The sequence below is a fragment of the Myotis myotis genome, unplaced genomic scaffold, assembly GCF_014108235.1.
Source record: "Myotis myotis isolate mMyoMyo1 unplaced genomic scaffold, mMyoMyo1.p scaffold_m19_p_2, whole genome shotgun sequence".
In the NCBI taxonomy this organism is placed as follows: Eukaryota; Metazoa; Chordata; class Mammalia; order Chiroptera; family Vespertilionidae; genus Myotis; species Myotis myotis.
In genome coordinates, this window is record NW_023416324.1 from 91,700,873 (window position 1) to 91,720,425 (window position 19,553).

Genomic DNA, 19,553 nt, shown 5'->3' on the forward strand with positions numbered 1-19,553 from the left:
ATTTGACAAAGGAGGCAAGAACATACAATGGAGTCAAGACAGTCTCTTCAATAAATGGTGCTGAGAAAACTGGACAGATTCATGCAAAAAAATGAAACTAGACCACCAACTTACACCATACACAAAAATAAACTCAAAATGGATAAAGGACTTAAATGTAAGATGGGAAACCATACAAATACTAGAGGAATCCAAAGGCAACAAAATCTCAGACATATGCCAAAGCAATTTCTTCACCGATACAGCTCCCAGAGCATTGGAAACTAAAGAGAAAATTTAAAAAATGGGATTACATCAAAATAAAAAGCTTCTGCACAGCAAAAGAAACCATCAACAAAACATCAAGAAAGCCCACTGCATGGGAGAACATATTTGCCAATGTTATCACCGATAAGGGTTTAATCTCCAACATTTATAGGGAACTCATACAACTTAACAAAAGGAAGATAAAAAATCCAATCAAAAAATGGGCAAAGGACCTAAATAGACACTTTTCAAAAGAGGACATTCAGAAAGCCAAGAGACATATGAAAACATGCTCAAAGTCACTAATCATCCCGAAAGATGCAAATCAAAACAACAATGAGGTACCGTCTCATACCTGTCAGAATGGCTATCATCAACAAATCAAAAAACGACAAGTGCTGGAGAGGATGCGGAGAAAAAGGAACACTCATGCACTGCTGGTGGGCATGCAGACTGGTGCAGCCACTATGGAAGACAGTATGGAGTTTCCTCAAAAAGTTAAAAATGGAACTCCCATTTGACCCATTGGTCCCACTGCTAGGAATATATCCCAAGAAACCAGAAACACCAATCAAAAAGGATATATGCACCCCTATGTTCATAGCAGCACAATTCACCATAACTAAGATCTGGAAACAGCCTAAGTGCCCATCAGTAGATGAATGGATCAGAAAACTGTGGTACATCTACACGATGGAATACTATGCTGCTCTAAAAAGGAAGGAACGCTTACCATTTGCAACGTCATGGATGGAACTGGAGAGCATTATGCTAAGTGAAATAAGCCAGTCAATGAAGGAAAAATACCGCATGATCACACAAATTCATGGATAATAAGACCATTATAAACTTTTGAACAATAATAGATACAGAGGCAGAGCTGCCTCAAACAGACTGTCAAACTGCAGCGGGAAGGCCGGGGAGGGTTGGGGGGCAGGAGGTAGGGGGGTAAGAGATCAACTGAAGGACTTGTATGCATGCATATAAGCATAACCAATGGACATGACACTGGGGGATAGGGGAGGCTAGGGGACTGTCTAGGGCGGGGGGATAAAATGGACACATATGTAATACCCTTTGTAATATTTTAAGCAATTAAAAAAAAATAAAATAAAATAAAATCTCCCTTTAAAAAAATAATAATAAAAAAAATAAACAGACTGTCAAACTACAGCAGGAAGGCTGGGGAGAGTTGGGGGGGGGGGGGGTAAGAGATCAACCAAAGGACTTGTATGCATGAATATAAGCATAACCAATGGACACAGGACACTGGGGGGTAGGGGAGGCTGGGGAAGGTCAAGGGGGGGGGAGACAAATGTACTACTCTTTGTAATATTTTAAGCAAAAAAAAACAAAAGTTTTTTTAAAAAAAGAATCTTAAAGGCTGCAAGAAAGAGACAGAAAGTTACATACAAGGAATCCCCCATTAGATTATCAAATGATTTCTCAACAGTAACACATCAGGCCTGAAAGGAATGAAAGGACATTTACAAAGTGATGCAAAGCAAGGAACTGAATCCAAGAATACGCTATCCAGCAAGGCTATCATTCAAAATTGAAGAGGAAATAAGGATCTTCACAGACACAAAAAAGGCTACAGGAGTATATCACCACCAAGCCAGCAATGCAAGAAATTCTAAAGGGACTGGTGTAAAAAGAAGACATAAAAAGGGAAGAAGGAACACAGGAACAAAAATAAAAATGGCTACAAAAAAGTACCTATCCATAATAACATTTAACGTAAACGGACTAAATGCTCCAATCAAAAGACATTGAGTGGCTGAATGGATAAGAAAATATGACCCATATATATGCTGTCTACAAAAGATCCACCTCAGAATAAGGGACTCACACAGACTGAAAGTGAAGGGATGGAAAAATATCTTTCAGGCAAATGGAAATTAAAAAAGAGCTGGGGTAGCAATACTTACATATGACAAAATAGACCTCAAAAAGGCCATAACAAGAGATAAGGAAGGCCACTTCATAATACTAAAGAAATCAATACAACAACAGGATATAACCCTGGAAAACATATATACACCCAACGCAGGAGCACCCAAATACATAAAAAAATAAATAACTCCTGGAAGATATCAAGGGAGAGATCAACAACAATACAATCATAGTAGGGGACTTTAATACCCCACTGACATCACTGGATAAATCCTCTAGACAAAAAATCAGCAAAGAAACAGCAATCCTAAATGACTCACTAGATCAGATGGACTTAATTGACATCTTCAGAACATTTCATTACAAAGCTACGGAATATACATTTTTCTCAAGTGCACATAGGACATTGTCAAAGATAAACCACATACTGGGTCACAGGCAAAGTCTCTCCAAATTCAAGAAGATTGAAATCATATCAAGCATGTTCTCGGACCACAATGGCATAATATAGAAATAAGCTACAATAAAAACAATCAAAAAAATGCAAACACTTGGAAGCTGAATACATGCTATTAAACAATGACTGGATTACCAAAGAGATTAAAGAAGAAATTAAAAACATCCTGGAAATGAATGAAAATGGAAACACAACAATCCAAAATCTATGGGACACAGTGAAAGAAGTCCTGAGAGGGAAGTTTATAGCTCTATAGGCCTACCTCAAAAAAAGAAAAAAGAAAAAATGTTAATAAATCATCTAACTCTGTAACTTAAACAATTAGAAAGAGAGCAACAAGAAAAGCCCACAGTGAGCAGAAGGAAGGAGATAATAAAGAGCAGAGCAGAAATAACTGACATAGAGACCAAAACAAAAAAATCAATACAAAAAAAATAAATGAAACCAACAGCTGGTTCTTTAAAGGGATAAACAAGATTGATGAACGTCTAGCCAGGCTCACCAAGAAGCACAGAGAACCCAAATAACAAAATCAGAAATGAAAGAGGCGAAATAACAACAGACCACACAGAAATACAAAAGATTGTTAAAAAAAAAAAAAAATACTATGAACAACTCTACTCCCACAAACTAGATAACCTAGAGGAAATGGACATATTCCTAGAAAAATACAACCTTCCAAAACTCAGGAAGAATCTAAAAATCTCAATAGGCCAATAACTATGGAGGAAATTGAAGCAGTCATCAAAAAGCTTCCAGCAAACAAAAGCCTGGGGCCAGGCAGCTTCACTGGGGAGTTTTACAAAATATTCAAAGAACTAAAGCCTATCCTCCAACTATTCCAAAAAATACAAGAGGAAGGAACACTTCCGAGCTCATTCTATAAAGCCAGTATTACCCTAATACCAAAACCAGAAAAAGACAACCCAAAGAGAATTACCAATATCCCTCATGAACAGAGATTCTAAAATTCCCAACAAATTCTAGCAAAAAAAGATCCAGCACTACATCAGAAAAATCAGACACCATGACCAAGTAGGATTTATCCTGGGGATAAAGGAGATAATAAAGATCAGAGGAGAAATAAATGACATAGAGACCAAAACAAAAACAAAAAAACAAAAAATCAATACAAAAAAAAAATTGAAGGATAATACAATATCCGCAAATGAATAAAAGTGATACATCACATAAACAAATTGAGAGATTAAAATCACATAGTCATATCAATTGATGCAGAAAAATCATTTAACAAAATCAAACACCTTTTCTTGATAAAAACTCTCAGCAAAGTTGAAATAGAGGGATCATACCTCAACGTAATAAAAGCCTTATACAACAAACCTATAGCCAACATCATACTCAATGGGCAAAAACTAAAACCACTTCACCTAAGAACAGGAACAAGACAGGGATGCCAACTTTGACTACTCCTGTTTGGCATAATACTGGAAGTGCTAACCATAGCAATTAGACAAGAAGAAATAAAAGGTATTCAAATTGGAAAAAAAGATGTGAAAATGTCATTATTTGCAGATGACATGATACTGTACAAAGAAAACACTAAAGACTCCATCAAAAAAGTTATCAGACTTAATAAATGAATTTGGCAATATAGCAGAATACAAAATTAAGGCCAAGAAATCTATGGCATTTTTATACACCAATAGTGAACTTACAGAAAGAGAGATTAAAAAACAATCCCATTTACCATCGCACCAAAAAAATAAAGATACCTAAGAATAAACTTACCTAAGCAGGTAAAAGACCTGTACTCGGAAAACTACAGGACAGTGAAAAAAGAGATGGACGAAAACATAAACAGATGGAAGAACATACCGTGTTCATGGATTTGTAGGATCTACATCATTAAAATGTCCATACTACCTGAAGCAATCTATAAATAGATCATAATTAAAATGCCAAGGGCAAAAGACAAAGAGAGAATCTTAAAAGCAGCAACAGAAAAACAGTTACTTATCTACAAGGGAGTACCCATACGACTGTCAGCTGATTTCTCAACAGAAACTATGCAGGCCAGAAGTGCGTGGCAAGAAATACTCAAAGTGATGAATAGCAAGAACCGACAACCAAGATTACTCTACCCAGCAAAGCTATCATATAGAATTGAAGGTCTGATAAAGAGCTTCACAGACAAGAAAAAGCTAAAGGAGTTCATCACCACCAAACCAGTATTATATGAAATGCTGAAGGGTATTATTCTTAAAGAAGAGGGAGAAGAAAAGGGTAAAGATAAATTATGAACAACAAATTGACAACAAATGCATATGTATCAACAAGTGAATCTAAAAATCAAATGAATTAAAAACCTGATGAACAGAACTGATGAATGTAACAGAATCAGGTGCATGGAAATGGAGTGGACTGACAATTCTTGGGGGGAAAGGGGGTGTGGGTGGTACAGGAAGAGATTGGACAAAGAGCTTACACCTATGGATGACAGTGTGTGTGTGGGGGGGGGGGGGTTCGGGGGGGTATAAGGGCCTGGGGTGGGGTGGGAACTGGGTGGAGGGGAGCTATGGGGGGAAAAAAGTGGAAGACCTGTATTAATCTGAACAATAAAGATTAATTTGAAAAACATGGTAACAGACCTAAACAGATACTTTTTCAAAGAGGTCATAGGGAAAGCCAAGAGACATATGAAAACATGCTCAAAGTCAGTAATCATCCAAGAGATGCAAATCAAAACGACAATGAGGTACCACCTCACACCTGTCAGAATGGCTATCATCAACAAATCAACAAAGGACAAGTGCTGGAGAGGATGCAGAGAAAAAGGAACCCTCGTGCACTGCTGGTGGGAATGCAGACTGGTGCAGCCACTGTAGAAAACAGTATGGAGTTTCCTCAAAAAACTAAAAATGGAGGTCCCATTCGACCCAGCAATCCCACTTCTAGGAATATATCGCAAGAAACTAGAAACACCAATCAGAAAGGGTATATGCACCCCTATGTTCATAGCAGCACAATTTACAATAGCTAAGATTTGGAAACAGCATTAAGTGGATTAAAAAACTGTGGCACAGCCCTAACCGGTTTGGCTCAGTGGATAGAGCGTAGGCCTGTGGACTGAAGGGTCCCAGGTTCGATTCCAGTCAAGGGAATGTACCTTGGTTGTGGGCACATCCCCAGTAGGGATTGTGCAGGAGGCAGCTGATCGATGTTTTTCTCTCATCGATGTTTCTAACTCTCTACCTCTCTCCCTTCCTCTCTGTAAAAAATTAATAAAATATATTTTAAAAAAATAATAAAAAATAAAAAAAATAAAAAACTGTGGCACATCTACACAATGGAATACTACGCTGCTGTAAAAAGGAAGGAATTCTTTCCATTTGTACCAGCATGGATGGAGCTGGAGAGCATTATGCTAAGCAAAATAATTCAGTTGGTGAAAGATAGATATCACATGATCTCACTCATTTGTGGAATATTAATTAACAACATAAACTGATAAACAAAAACAGATCCAGAGACAGAGAAGCATGGATCAGACCATCAAACCTCAGAGGGAAGGTACGGGTGGGTTGGGGTAAGGGGGCGAGATCAATCAAAGGACTTGTATGCATGCATATAAGCATAACCAATGGACATAGGCAACAAGGGGATGAGGGAATGAGTGGGGAGGAGGGGAGGAGGCAGTGGGGGGATAAGGACACATATGTAATACTTTAATCAATAAAAAAACGAAAATTAAAATTTGGATAGAATATCTACTATAAGGTATTTTTAGAAAATATCTTAATATCAGAAGCATTCCCCGTAAATGAAGAAGACAGCAGCAGTGTTATCTGTCATGCTACTATTCAACACTATCTTGGAAGTTCTCAGCCTATATAAGATGAAATAAACTGACATATAAATACTAGGATAAAAGTACAAAATCATAATTAATTAAAAGGCATATGATTGCCTACTCAGAAAGTTCTAGAGATCAAATTGATAATTAAAACTATTAGTACCCAGCCCAGCCAGTGGTGGCTCAGTGGTTGATATCTATCTATGAACCAGGGGGTCACAGTTTGATTCCCAATCAAGGCACATGCCCCAGTTGGGGGCTCAATTCTCAGCATGGGGAGTGCAGAAAGGAAGCTGATCAATGATATCCTCTCATCACCTTTTTTTATATATTTTATTGATTTTTTACAGAAAGAAAGGGAGAGGGATAGAGTCAGAAACATCAATGATGAGAGAGAAACATCGATCAGCTGCCTCCTGCATGCCCCCGACTGGGGATGTGCCCACAACCAAGGTACATGCCGCTGACCGGAAACGAACCTGGGAATCTTCAGTCCGCAGGCCACGTCTCTCATCATTTATGTTTCTCTCTCTCTCCCTCTCATTTTCCTTTCTGAAATCAATCCTATCTAATAAAAGAGAAACATGGTAATTAGCCGTATGACCACTACCCTTCCCATTGGCTAATCAGGGCGATATGCAAATTAACTGCCAGCCAAGATGGCAGCCGGCAGCCAGGCAGCTTGAAGCTAACATGAGGCTTGCTTGCTTCAGTGACGGAGGACTCCAACGTTCCCCGCCTGCCTTGCTGGCCTCTGAGCTGGCAGTTTGAAACATTGTTACAAATATAGAAGCTAAACAAAACCCCACAAACCTGCTTTCAGCCAGCTGGGTTCTCAGAGCTGAAGTTGATACAGTGTTTCGATTATAGAACCCAAACAAACTAGATACCTGCTTTCAGCAGCAGAGGCCTCAGAGCTGTAGCCAGAGCTAAAGCTGGCTCAGAATAAAAAAAAAAAGAAAAAAAGGAGCGGTTGGGAGCTTCAGTCACCCACCAGCCTGAAAACAGCCCTCAGCCCCTCACCCAGGCTGGCCAGGCACACCAGTGGGGACCCCCACCCTGAAGGGTGCGTGACCAGCTGCAAACAGCCATCATCCCCTCATCCAGGCTGGCCAGGCACCCCAGTGGGGACCCCCACCCTGATCCAGGACACCCTTCAGGGCAAACCAGCCGGCCCCCACCCATGCACCACGCCTCTATCCTATGTAGTAAAAGGGTAATATGCCTCCCAGCACTGGGATCAGCGGAGCCGCGAGGCCTCCCAGCACCGGTATCAGCGGAGCCGAGAGGCCTCCCGGTACCGCAATCAGCGTTGACAGGGGGCAGCGCCCAAACCCCCTGATCGCCCTGCGGCTCTGTGTGTGACAGGTGGCGGGGCCACAACCTCCCTATCCGCCCTGCTCTGTTCGTGACAGGGGAAGGCGCCCCAACCCCCTGATCAGCCCTGCTCTGTGCCTGATAGGGGGGAGCTCCCCAACCCCCTGATCGCCCTGCAGCTCTGTGTGTGACAGGCTGCGACGCCCCAACCCCCTGATCAGCCCTGCTCTGTGTGTGACAGGGTGCGGCGCCCCAACCCTCCCCACCCCCCAACGGACCCTGCTCTGTGTATGACGGGGTAGAGCCATAACCTCCCCATCGGCCCTGCCCTGAGAGTGAGGGTGGCGGCGCCCAACCCCCTGATCGGCCCTGCTCTGTGGGTGATAGAGGGCGGCGCCCCAACCCTCCCCCCCCCACAAGCCCTGCTCTGTGTGTGATGGGGTAGAGCCATAACCTCCCCATCGGCCCTGCCCTGAGTGTGACAGTGGCGGCGCCCCAACCCCCTGATCCACCCTGCTCTGCGTGTGACCGGGGGCGGTGCCCCAACTCCCCTATCGGCCCTACTCAGTGAGTGACGGGGGGAGCTCCCCAACCCTCTGATGGGCCCTGCTCTGTGCGTGACAGGGGGGAGCTCCCCAATCCCCTTATGGACCCTGCTCTGTGGGTGACAGGGGGTGGCGCCGCAATCTCCCCATCGACCCTGCCTTCAGTGTGACAGGGGGTGGTGACCCAATCCCCCCAATCAGCCCTACCCTGAGCGTAACTGAGGGTGGCATCGCAACCTCCCGATCCGCCCTGTTCTGTGCATGACAGGGGGCGGCGCCCCAACTCCCCAATCAGCCCTGCTCTGAGCCCAACCAGGGGCTGCAACCAGGGATTGGGCCTGCCCTCTGTCACCCGGGAGCAGGCCTAAGCCAGAAGGGCGTTATCTCCCAAGGGGTCCCAGACTGCGAGAGGGCACAGGCCGGGCTGAGGGACCCCCCCCTCCGAGTGCACAAATTTTTGTGCACCAGGCCTCTAGCCTATATATATAAAAGCCTAAGCTACTGAACAACCAAACGACCAGTCAACCAGTTATTATGATGCGCACTGACCACCAGGAGGAAGATGCTCAATGCAGGAGCTGCCCTCTGGTGGTCAGTAGTCCCCACAGCCAAACTCCCCAGCTCCCTCCCTTCCCAGCTGGCCAACCTCCCACACCACCCTCCGACCCCTGCCGGCCAACCTCCCACAGTCCCTTCCCCCAGCCGGCCAACTTCCCCAGGTTCTCCACCCCTGCCAGCAAGCCAACCTCCCGCGGTCCCTCCCCCATCCCCTGGCTGACCAACCTCCCACAGTCCCTCCCCCACCCCCCACAGGCCAACCTCCCGTGGGACTGGGCTGGACTGGGCAAGACATCCCTGATCGCCCCGATCGCTGGCCAGGCCAAGGGACCCCACCCATGATGAATTCGTGCACTGGGCCTCTAGTAATTTAATATACAGAAATGGCCACTCATGTTAACATTGGGACTGGAAATTCGATCATGAAATTATAATAAATTAATTGGGAGAAAAAGTCTTAAGTCTAGTGATGAATCATTCCATACAGATATAGCAATGATGAAATTCAAAAGAAACTGACTTAGCTAAGTGCTACTAGCCACATAATCAGTCATTAAAGTATACAGTGAGAGTAAAACAACTTTTAAATGCAGTACTCTCTGAAAAGGCGGAATTTCTTTCTTGAAACAAGAAGCAAACTATTCTAGTTGAGAAATCATTTGGGAACTGACTTCTGAGCTGAGTAGCAAGAGTAGATGTTAGAAGTATACTGCAAACGGGGAGCAGTGTAGGGTGAGCAGCTGAGTGTTTAAGAACTGTGCATTAATTAGGAAGCTATCCTTTAGCAACAGGGAGTCATTAAGGTAAAAACAAGCCATATTCAAAGTCAAAAGATATAGGGGGAGAGGGCAACAAATATCACTAAGGACTGATATCTCTACCTATTTAAAAAAAAACAAAAAACTCTAAAAATACCCGGGGGGGGGGGGGGGGGGGGGAATACACAAACAGGCAATTCACACAAAAAATATAAACAATATTAATGTACATATTGCCCCGCCAGCATGGCTCAGTGGTTGAGCTTCAACCTATGAACCTGGAAGTCACAGTTTGAGTCCTGGTCAGGGCATATACCCAGGTTGCGGGCTTAATCCCCAATGCAGGGTGTGCCAATCAATGATTCTCTCTCATCATTGATATTTCTATATTTCTCTCCCTCACCATCCTCTCTGAAATCAATAAAAACATGTTAAAAGTATATTAATGTATATATTAAAATGTCACCAGCCCTAGCGGATTTGGCTCAGTGGATAGAGCGTTGGCCTGCGGACTCAGGGGTCCCAGGTTCGATTCCGGCCAAGGGCATGTACCTTGGTTGCGGGCACATACCCAGTGGGGGGTGTGCAGGAGGCAGCTGATCGATGTTTCTCTCTCATCGATGTTTCTAACTCTCTATTTCTCTCCCTTCCTCTCTGTGAAAAATCAATAAAATATATATTTTTTTTAAAAAATGTCACCAAAAGATAAAAACATATCAAACATGAAAAACTACTGAAACTCATTATTTGGGAAATTTCAAGTTTAAAACACTGATATAACACATATTAAATTAGGGAAAAGTATGACAATACACATTCTGCTGGTGAGACTGTGGGGAAACATGTACCCTCTCACATTATAACACTGAAAATGTAACCTGGAACAGCTAACAAAATTACATCTGCACACAACTTTTGACCCAGCAATTACACTTTCAGAAACCAATACTGAAGACAGTATAAAACTATACATGCATAAGGTTATTCCATTGCAACACTGTTTATAATTGCAAAATACTGGAAACATTCTAAATGACATACATAGGGGAGTAGTTGAATAAACTACTGTACATCTACAGAGTGAAGTTCCATGCAGCTATTTTTCCCCCATTTATTTTTAGAAAGAATGGACAGAAGGAAGGGAGGGGGGAGAGAAAGAGAAAGAAACATCTATGTGAGAGAGAAACATCTATATGAGAGAGACGCATCGATTGGTTGCCTTCCACATGAGTCCAGACCAGGGCCAGGGATTGAACCTGTAATCCAGGTATGTGCCCTTAACTGGGAATTGAACCCTCAACCAGTCGGGCCAATGCTCTAAACACTAAGCAACAAGGGCCAGGGCATGGAGCTCTTTTTTTAAAAGAAGATGATCTGTCTCTATGAACTCATTTGGGAGTGATTTCTAAATTATAATGACACTAACTGAAAAAAGCAAAGTGCAAAAGAGTATCAATAACATGCTACTTTTCTTGTAAGAAAAAACAGAATATAACAAAATACACATGTCCCTGCTGATTTGTACAAAAGATATTCATGAAGGAACCAGAAGGTGGAGACTGGTCACCCACAGGAGGATAGAAAGGGAGTAGATAATATGGCAGACCAGCAATGGGATGGTAGGAATGAGGAGGGAGGGATATTTTCGAGTATACCTCTTTATAAAGCTCCCACTCACATAGCCATAGTAATGTTTTACTTACCCCAAATACAAACAATCACAATCAACTGGGATGTAGGGAAACCCAAAATAAAGCTCAAGCAGTAACAAATGAACCTAACTATTACAAATGAATAACTACACAGAAGCAGGTGGAAGGCAAAATTAACTTTGGAACATAGTATTTTTACTAGGGCACTAAGGCTAAAGATAAAAAGAACCGTATACAAATCTATGCTCTAAAACAGTGATTTTCAACCTTTTTCATCTCATGGCACACATAAACTAATCAGAATTCTGAAGAATACCAAAAAATGGTATATGATTTTTCTTGCCAATCTGACAAAAAAAAACCCATAGGTTTTGATTCATTTATACCAGGCAGCTATTGTTGTGTTGGTTGTTGTCATTTTTTTATTTGATAATCTAAGGGAAAAGAGGTCAGTGCCTGTGACTAAGCAGTCAGGTATTGCATGTTTTAAAAATTCTTTACAGCAACAAAGTCTAACCTATTCCGGTGGTCTCCTCTATGAGACAAACCGTTATATAGACTTAGACAGTGCTAAAAAATAAAAATAAAAATAAAAATTCTTGTGGCACACCAATTGAAAATCGCTGCTCTAGAGTTTAGGAGTTTGCAAACTTTTTCTATAAAAAGTCAGCCAATAAATATTTTCAGTTTTGAGGCTACATGGTCTAGCACAACTTCTTGATCTGCCATGGTAGTGAGGAAGAAACCCCAGACAATATATAACAAATGGGTAGGCTGTGTTCCAATAAAACTTTATTTAAAAAAACAACAACAAAAAATGGGTTGGATTTGGCCCATGGGCCATAGGCCACTGATGCCTGAAATAGTTAGTAAAGTTTCTCACAGGCTTCCAGTTAGCATACTACTTTTATGTGCATACTAGAGTTGAGTAAATGCATTATGATAATGAGAACCAGGTTTCTCACTGTTGGAAAAAGAAGTTACAAATAAATAAAAAAGGATAGAATAATTACCACGCTGTTGGATTAAAATTATAAAAATATAAACTTTTATACATACACACAACAGACACATATAAAGATGTGTAGGTTTGTGCGGACCAGTGTACAAATCTATACTAATGAAAGAATGCAAATTGACCATACCTTTGCTACACCTTAAGCCACGCCCACCAGCCAATCAGAGCGGCTATATGCAAATTAACCCAACCAAGATGGCGGCCAGCAGCCACGGAGCTGAAGCGAACAGGAGGCTTGGTTGCTCCACTGATGGATGAAGCCAAGCTTCCTGGCCGGCTCTGAGCTCCACTCAAAGCAACAAAGTTTCAATTATAGAAGGTAAATAAACCTCAGATACCTGCTTTCACCGGCCGTGGCCACGGAACTGGAGCGAGCAGGAGGCTTCCCTCCCACCCGCCCTGGCTGGCTCTGAGCTCCTCTCAAGGCAACAAAGTTTAAATTATAGAAGGTAAATAAATCCCAAAAGAAAAAAAGGGGAGGCTGGGAGCTTCCATCGCCGGGGGGGCTTGGCCAGCCTGAAAACGGCTCTCAGCCCCTCACCCAAACTGGCCAGGTACCCCAATGGGGACCCTCACCCTAAAGGGGGCTTGACCAGCTGCAAACAGCCATCAGCCCCTCACCCAGGCTGGCCAGTCTCCCCAGTGGGGACCCCCACCCTGAAGGGGGTGTGACCAGCTGCAAACACCCATCAGCCCCTCACCCAGGCTGGCCAGGCACCCCAATGGGACCCCCACCCTGATCCGGGACACCCTTCAGGGCAAACCAGCAGGCCCCCACCCATGCACCAGGCCTCTATCCTATATAATAAAAGGGTAATATGCAAACTGACCCTAACAGCAGAAAGACTGGGAATGACTGGTCACTATGACACACACTGACCACCAGGGGGCAGACACTCAATGCAGGAGCTGCCCCCTGGTGGTCAGTGTGTTCCCACAGGGGGAGCTCTGCTCAGCCACAAGCCAGGCTGACGGCTGTCAGTACAGTGGTGTTGGTAGGAGCCTCTCCCACCTCCTCAGCAGCACTAAGGATGTCCGACTGCAGCTTAGGCCTGCTCCCTGCTGGCAAGTGGACATCCCCCGAGGACTCCCGGGCTGCCAGAGTGATGTCTGACTGCCAGCTTAGGCCCAATTCCCCAGGGAGCAGGCCTAAACCAGCAGGTGGCCATCCCCCAAAGGGTCCCAGACTGCGAGAGGACACAGGCCAGGCTGAGGGACCCCGCCCCCGCCGAGTGCACAAATTTTTGTGCACCAGGCCTCTAGTATACATATATTTCCATAGCTCTGTCAACTAGGAAGGTCCAGAAGCAATGATACCTCGGTTGCAACAAGCACACTTTATTAGACCTGAGTTTCTAATTGCCACTCTCCAATAAAACTAAACAGAGCTTTCTGCAAAAGTGGTTGATTCCGCTTCAAAGAAAATGCAAGGTGAACCCTAAGCACCTGTGGTGGCTGAAAATAAGGAAGGGCTCAAAAAAGTAAGGAGGGAGGGAGCATGACAGAAGAACACAGGAGCCAAACCTAGGAGTCACACTAGGAGTTTCCAGTGGCCAGAAGTAGAGCAATCTGATTAACAAAAATAAGAGTATTAGATTATAACCCATAGAGTTGTAGAAATCTATGACTCTGTAAAGACATAAATAACTGAATGAATATATAAGGGGAGAAGTGACAACTTTTTCTCACAGAAAAACTCAAATTACTAAATTGGAAAGAAGGTAGAAGCAAAGGAAATAGAAAAATCACCATTAGGTAAACATCACAAGAAGAACTACAGCAGGCAAGATTCATCAATGGAATGATGAAAGTTCGAGGAAAAAGTGTATCAATATAATCTCAAAGTTACCCCCCGCCCACCCCCAAGATATGTATTACTTATAAAGTGAAAAATATTAATTTTATAGTGGAGAAAGGTGAACCCAAAGAGGCCCACACCAAGACACATCATAATTAAAATGCCAAAGGTTAAAGACAAGGAGGAAAACCTTAAAATTAGCAAGAAAAAAGCAGTTAATTACCTACAAGGGAGCACCCATATAACTGTCACCTTAACCAAGTCATCAAGGTTAATATCACCAGCAATAAGTTATGTCCCCCTCTTCTTGGTGTGATGCATTGAGAAGGTATTATGGGATGAATTGTGCCTGCCCCCACCCCCAAATTTGTATGTTGAAGTTCTAATCCCCATGACCTCAGAAAGTGACTATTTGTAGACAGAGCCTTTAAAAGGTAATTAAGTTAAAATGAGTTTGTTAGGGTGAGTCCTAATGCACAGAGGAAAGACCATGTAAGGACACAGAGAGAAGGTGGCCATCTGCAAACCAAGGACAGGGGCCTCAGAGGAAAGCAAACCTGCCAATATCTTGATCTCAGATTTACAGCCTCAAGAACTATGAGGAAATAACTGTTTACTGTTTAAGCCACCATCTGTGGTACTTTGTTATGACCGCCCTAACAAACTAATATAGAAGGATACAACACCAATTCTATGGAATTCTTGCCAAAAAGAGGTATGAACCTGAATTTAATCATGAAAAAACATAGAAAATTCAAATATAGGGACTCTACAAAATAACTTACAAATTCTCTTCAAAAGTGTTAAGGGCACCCTGACCTGGGTGGGTCCACTTGGTGGAGCATCGTCGTCCCATGCACTGAAAGGTGGCCAATTTGATTCCAGGTCAGGGCACATGCCCAAGTTTTGGGCTCGATTCCAGTAGGGGGCATGCAGGAGGCAGGTGATAGATATTATGCTCATACATTGATGTTTCTCTCATTCTGCTATCTTCTCTCTCTAAAAATTAATAAAATAAAATCTTTGAAAAAATGAAAGTGTCAAGGAAGGTCATAGAAAGACCGAGACACTGTCTGTCACAGATTAGAAAAGACTGAACAGACATGACAACCAAACAGAAAAATGACATTAATGGAAAAACTGGGAAAATCTGAATAACATCTATAGTTGTCCCAATGTTAATTTTTTGATTTTGATAACTGTACCATGATTATGAAAGATGTTAAAATTCAGGAAGTTGGAATTCGAGAGCTGAGTGAAGTGTAACAAGAACTCTTTACCATTTCACAACTTTTTTTTAGCCCAAAATTATTCCAAAATAAAATGTTAAAAACATTTTCTTTTTTAATTTTGAGAGCCCTTAAGATATTTTTGTAGGAAAAGGTTAAAACCCATTTTAAATTTTAGAAGGATCACCCTGGAAGCAAGATGAAGGAAGTATTAACTGTCTCTCTGTTTCAAACTATCTTTCTTTTTCCTGCTTTGTTTTGTGACACTGGAGCTCAATACAACACACATTCCTCCTCTGCCTGCTAACTTGATGTTAGCCTTTGCCAACAGAGGGTGCTGGAGGGACACTGCCAAAAGGCATCCTTCCCTGACCTTCCTCCTCCTCCTGTGTCATTTTCCTAATGGGAGGGTCAACATCCCTGGCAAGTCTTTGGCAAACACTCCTCAGAGGTCAGCACTGGGTTGGCTACCCCACCTCTAAATTCCTTCCTTGTCCCTCTAGTTCAATCTGAGTGGTATCTGCTTTTTGCAAGTGCTGCTTAGCCAGTTCTTACAACTAAGTAACTCATTATTAAAATTCCACTTCCTCCCCTCAGATTACCAGAGTGGCTTCTGACTCCTAACTAAACTTGGCCTAATACAAGTCCCAGCAACACCTTCCTAGTTGTTTACACCAATTAAGCCCTTTCTTCTTTAACCAACCAAATATCTTTGTACTATGGGAACAGAATATATCTCTTCATTGACAAGATAGATAACATGAGTTATCACACTCAATTTTAGAAGTTTATAAAGCAAAGCAAAATTAACTCATTTGTTTTTTAAAAAAGCTAATTCACTCACTGACAGCATATTAATAGGTTTTACCATATTAATATATAAGTTGCTTTATATGCATTATTCCCATTGAAAAGCATCTTCTAGTCTAGTTTTCTGTCTAGTTTTGAAAATTTGATTCAATTCTTTGTTCTAAGATAAAATAAATTTGTGTTAACTATGAGGTTACTATTAACAATGTATCCCTCTTGTCATATTCAAAACAAATAGAGCTAAACTTAATATGCAATATAATGGCAGATGTGCAGAAACTACCTCCAGAAACAAAATGTCAAAGAAAATCTCTGTAACTTCTCTTTCTAAAAGAAAACCAAACAAGAAAAATGTGAGAATATACAAAGTAACCTGGAGCACACAGATAGAGGTATAGAATTACAACAAATATTTATGCTAAATGGGCCAATAGTATTTTTCAATTTTCTGTTTTCATTTAAGTGATGAACTAAAAAAATCCAATTATTTTTTTTTAAATTAAATCTTTATTGTTCAGATTATTACATTTGTTCCTCTTTTTTCCCCCCATAACTACCCTCCTCCCAGTTCCCGCCCCACCCTCCACCCTCACTCTCCACCCACTGTCCTCATCCATACATGCACGATTTTTTGTCCAGTCTCTTCCCGCATCTCCCACACCCCTTTCCCCCCCAAGAACAGTCAGTCCATTCCCTTTCTATGTCCCTGATTCTATTATGATCACCAGATTATTTATTCACTTGATTCTTAGATTCACTTGTTGATAGATGCATGTTTGTTGTTCATAATTTGGATCTTTACCTTTTTCTTCTTCTTCCTCTTCTTAAAGGATACCTTTCAGCATTTCATATAATACTGGTTTGGTGGTGATGAATTCCTTTAGCTTTTCCTTATCTGTGAAGCTCTTTATCTGACCTTCAGTTCTGAATGATAGCTTTGCTGGATAAAGTAATCTTGGTTGTAGGTTCTTGGTATTCATCACTTTGAATATTTCTTGCCATTCCCTCCTGGCCTGCAAAGTTTCTGTTGAGAAATCAGCTGACAGTCGTATGGGTATTCCCTTGTAGGTAACTGAGTTTCTTTCTCTTGCTGCTTTTAAGATTCTTTATCTTTTGCTCTTGGCATTTTAATGATGATGTGTCTTGGTGTGGTCCTCTTTGGGTTCCTTTTGTTTGGGGTTCTCTGCACTTCCTGGACCTGTAAGTCTATTTCTTTCACCAGGTGGGGGAAGTTTTCTGTCATTATTTCTTCAAATAGGTTTTCAATATCTTGCTCTCTCTCATCTTCTGGCACCCCTATAATTCTGATGTTGGTACGCTTGAAGCTGTCCCAGAGGCTCCTTACACTATCTTCGTATTTTCGGATTCTTTTTTCATTTTGCTTTTCTGGTTGGGTGTTTTTTGCTTCTTCGCATTTCAAATCTTTGCTTGATTCTTGCGCTCCTCTGGTCTACTGTTGGGAGTCTGTATAGTATTCGTTATTTCAGTCCGTGTATGCTTAATTTCTAGTTGGTTCTTTATCATAACATCGAGGGTCTCATTACTTTTCTTGAGGATCTCATTACATTTATCGGCGGCTTCTAGACAGTTCTTAAGAGACCTTAAAAGTGTGGTTCTGAACTCAATATCCTCCATTGACAGTTTTGTCCTGTTTCTTTGTCTCCGCATTTTTTATGCTTTCTTGGTACACCCCCTAGTGGTCTTTGTGCTCAGTCTTGTTGTAGTTAAGCCTTGATTGTTGTCGGCAATAGTGGGGGTGATTTGACCTCCAGGCTAACTGGCTATGAGAGTCCGCTGTCTCTGCAGTGGGAGAGCTTCTGTGCTGGATCTCTAGGGCGGTGCTAATCTAGCGTTTGCCTGAGGCTATCCGGCAAATGGCTCTGCGCAGGGCTTGGGCGGGGCGGGTCCCCAGGGATCTACAGGGCGGGCCAGATCCAGCAGTTATGGCTGCTCTCAGTTCCGTCCCTGGGGGCTCTGCCTCACAGAGTCCCAGCAACCGCTGCAAACCTCGGAGAGAAAGCTGCCTTCGAGTTCCGACCGAAGCCAGACAGTCCCGCTTCTCCCGTTTGAGTCTGGGTCCCTAGAGACTCGCCCGGATCTGGAGCTCAGAGTCTGAAACTCCCTCCCAATTGAAAACAACAACCGCGCCCTCCGCTGCCAGCCCGCTCGCATGCACTCCGCACCTGAGTATTTCACTTCAGCACTGCGCCTCCTCTGAGTCTGGGTATGATATTCTCTTTCCTCCTAGTTGTAGAATTTCCACTCAGCCAGCCTTCCTGTGGTTCTGGATGATGTCCGTTCCATCTTTAGTTGTTTTTTGAAGTGGTTGTTCCAGGCAGGAATCTCCGGCGTTTACCTATGCCGCCATCTTGGTTTCTCCCGATTACTACCAAAAAATCCAATTATTAAGTCTAAAACCTCTTAAAGATTAATTTGCCACTGAAAACCATTTTCTCAAAAAACTAGGAAATTCTACAACTGTTATGGGATAGAGAGAATATATCAAAGGAGCATAAGTATTTTTTGTCTTTTAACAGCCACTTACATGTTAGCCAAATCTGAGAAACAGGGCTAGAAAAAAGATCCAAGGGAGGGCTGTTCTGTTGTTTATAGAGAGTGATGAGTAGGTACTGCTAAGATTAATCATGGGAGAAAACATTTTTAATTTTACTAAAAATCTGAGCAAGTCAAACAGCTTGAGCCATCATATCCTACTGGTGGAGAAGGATACATATTAGGGATCAGAACTGGGTTTTCTCTGGCTCGCAAACCCCTGACTGGAATAGCACAATAAGGGTGACATGGGTCTTTGTTTTGAGATATGAATTATAATTCGATTTCACTACTTTGTTAACACTTTTCTTCAGCTCTAAAAGGAGGTGATAAACACCTGTCTTGCAGTGATGTAAGAAACATGAGCTAAACGCTTGGTATTCACTCTATGATAATTCAATAATTAGCTTCTCTTAGCCTTAGTTTCAGTATCCTTGTACGTACAATTGGAAGCAGGCGGATTAGTCAAGATTATTGCCAAGGTCCTTTCTTGCAATAATATTCCATGAATATATTAAATGTGGGGAGTGACCTGTGTTTTCCCAGGTCTAATAATATGAGTGTTACAATTTTTCTCTCCGTTTTATCTCTACTGATTTAGTCTCCAAGTGATAAAAACGCAAGTCTCAAAAAAACTGTGGATCTTGCATTGGTTTCTTAAGGAAAAGATAGCAAATTTTTAGAACATGCACAGAAAATAAAGGTATTTTAAAAATCAAAAAAGTTAAGCCCTACCACTTTGGCTCAATGGATAGAGTGTCAGCCTGTGGACTGAAGGGTCCCAAGTTCGATTCCAATCAATGGCACATGCCTGGGTTGCAGGCTTAATCCCCAGTAGGGGATGTGCAGGAGGCAGCCAATCAATGATTCTCTCTCTCATCATTGATGTTTCTTTCTCC

The 19,553-nt window shown here is 42.2% G+C and overlaps 1 protein-coding gene and 1 pseudogene across 3 annotated transcripts in view; one reads left to right on the forward strand and one right to left on the reverse strand.

Annotated features, from left to right (window-relative positions):
- The window catches only part of CDYL (chromodomain Y like), a 239,474-nt gene that overhangs the window by 172,811 nt on the left and 47,110 nt on the right, over window positions 1–19,553 (reverse strand). The gene's annotated exons all lie outside the window — the stretch shown is intronic.
- On the forward strand, window positions 11,711–11,815 carry LOC118677977 (annotated as a pseudogene).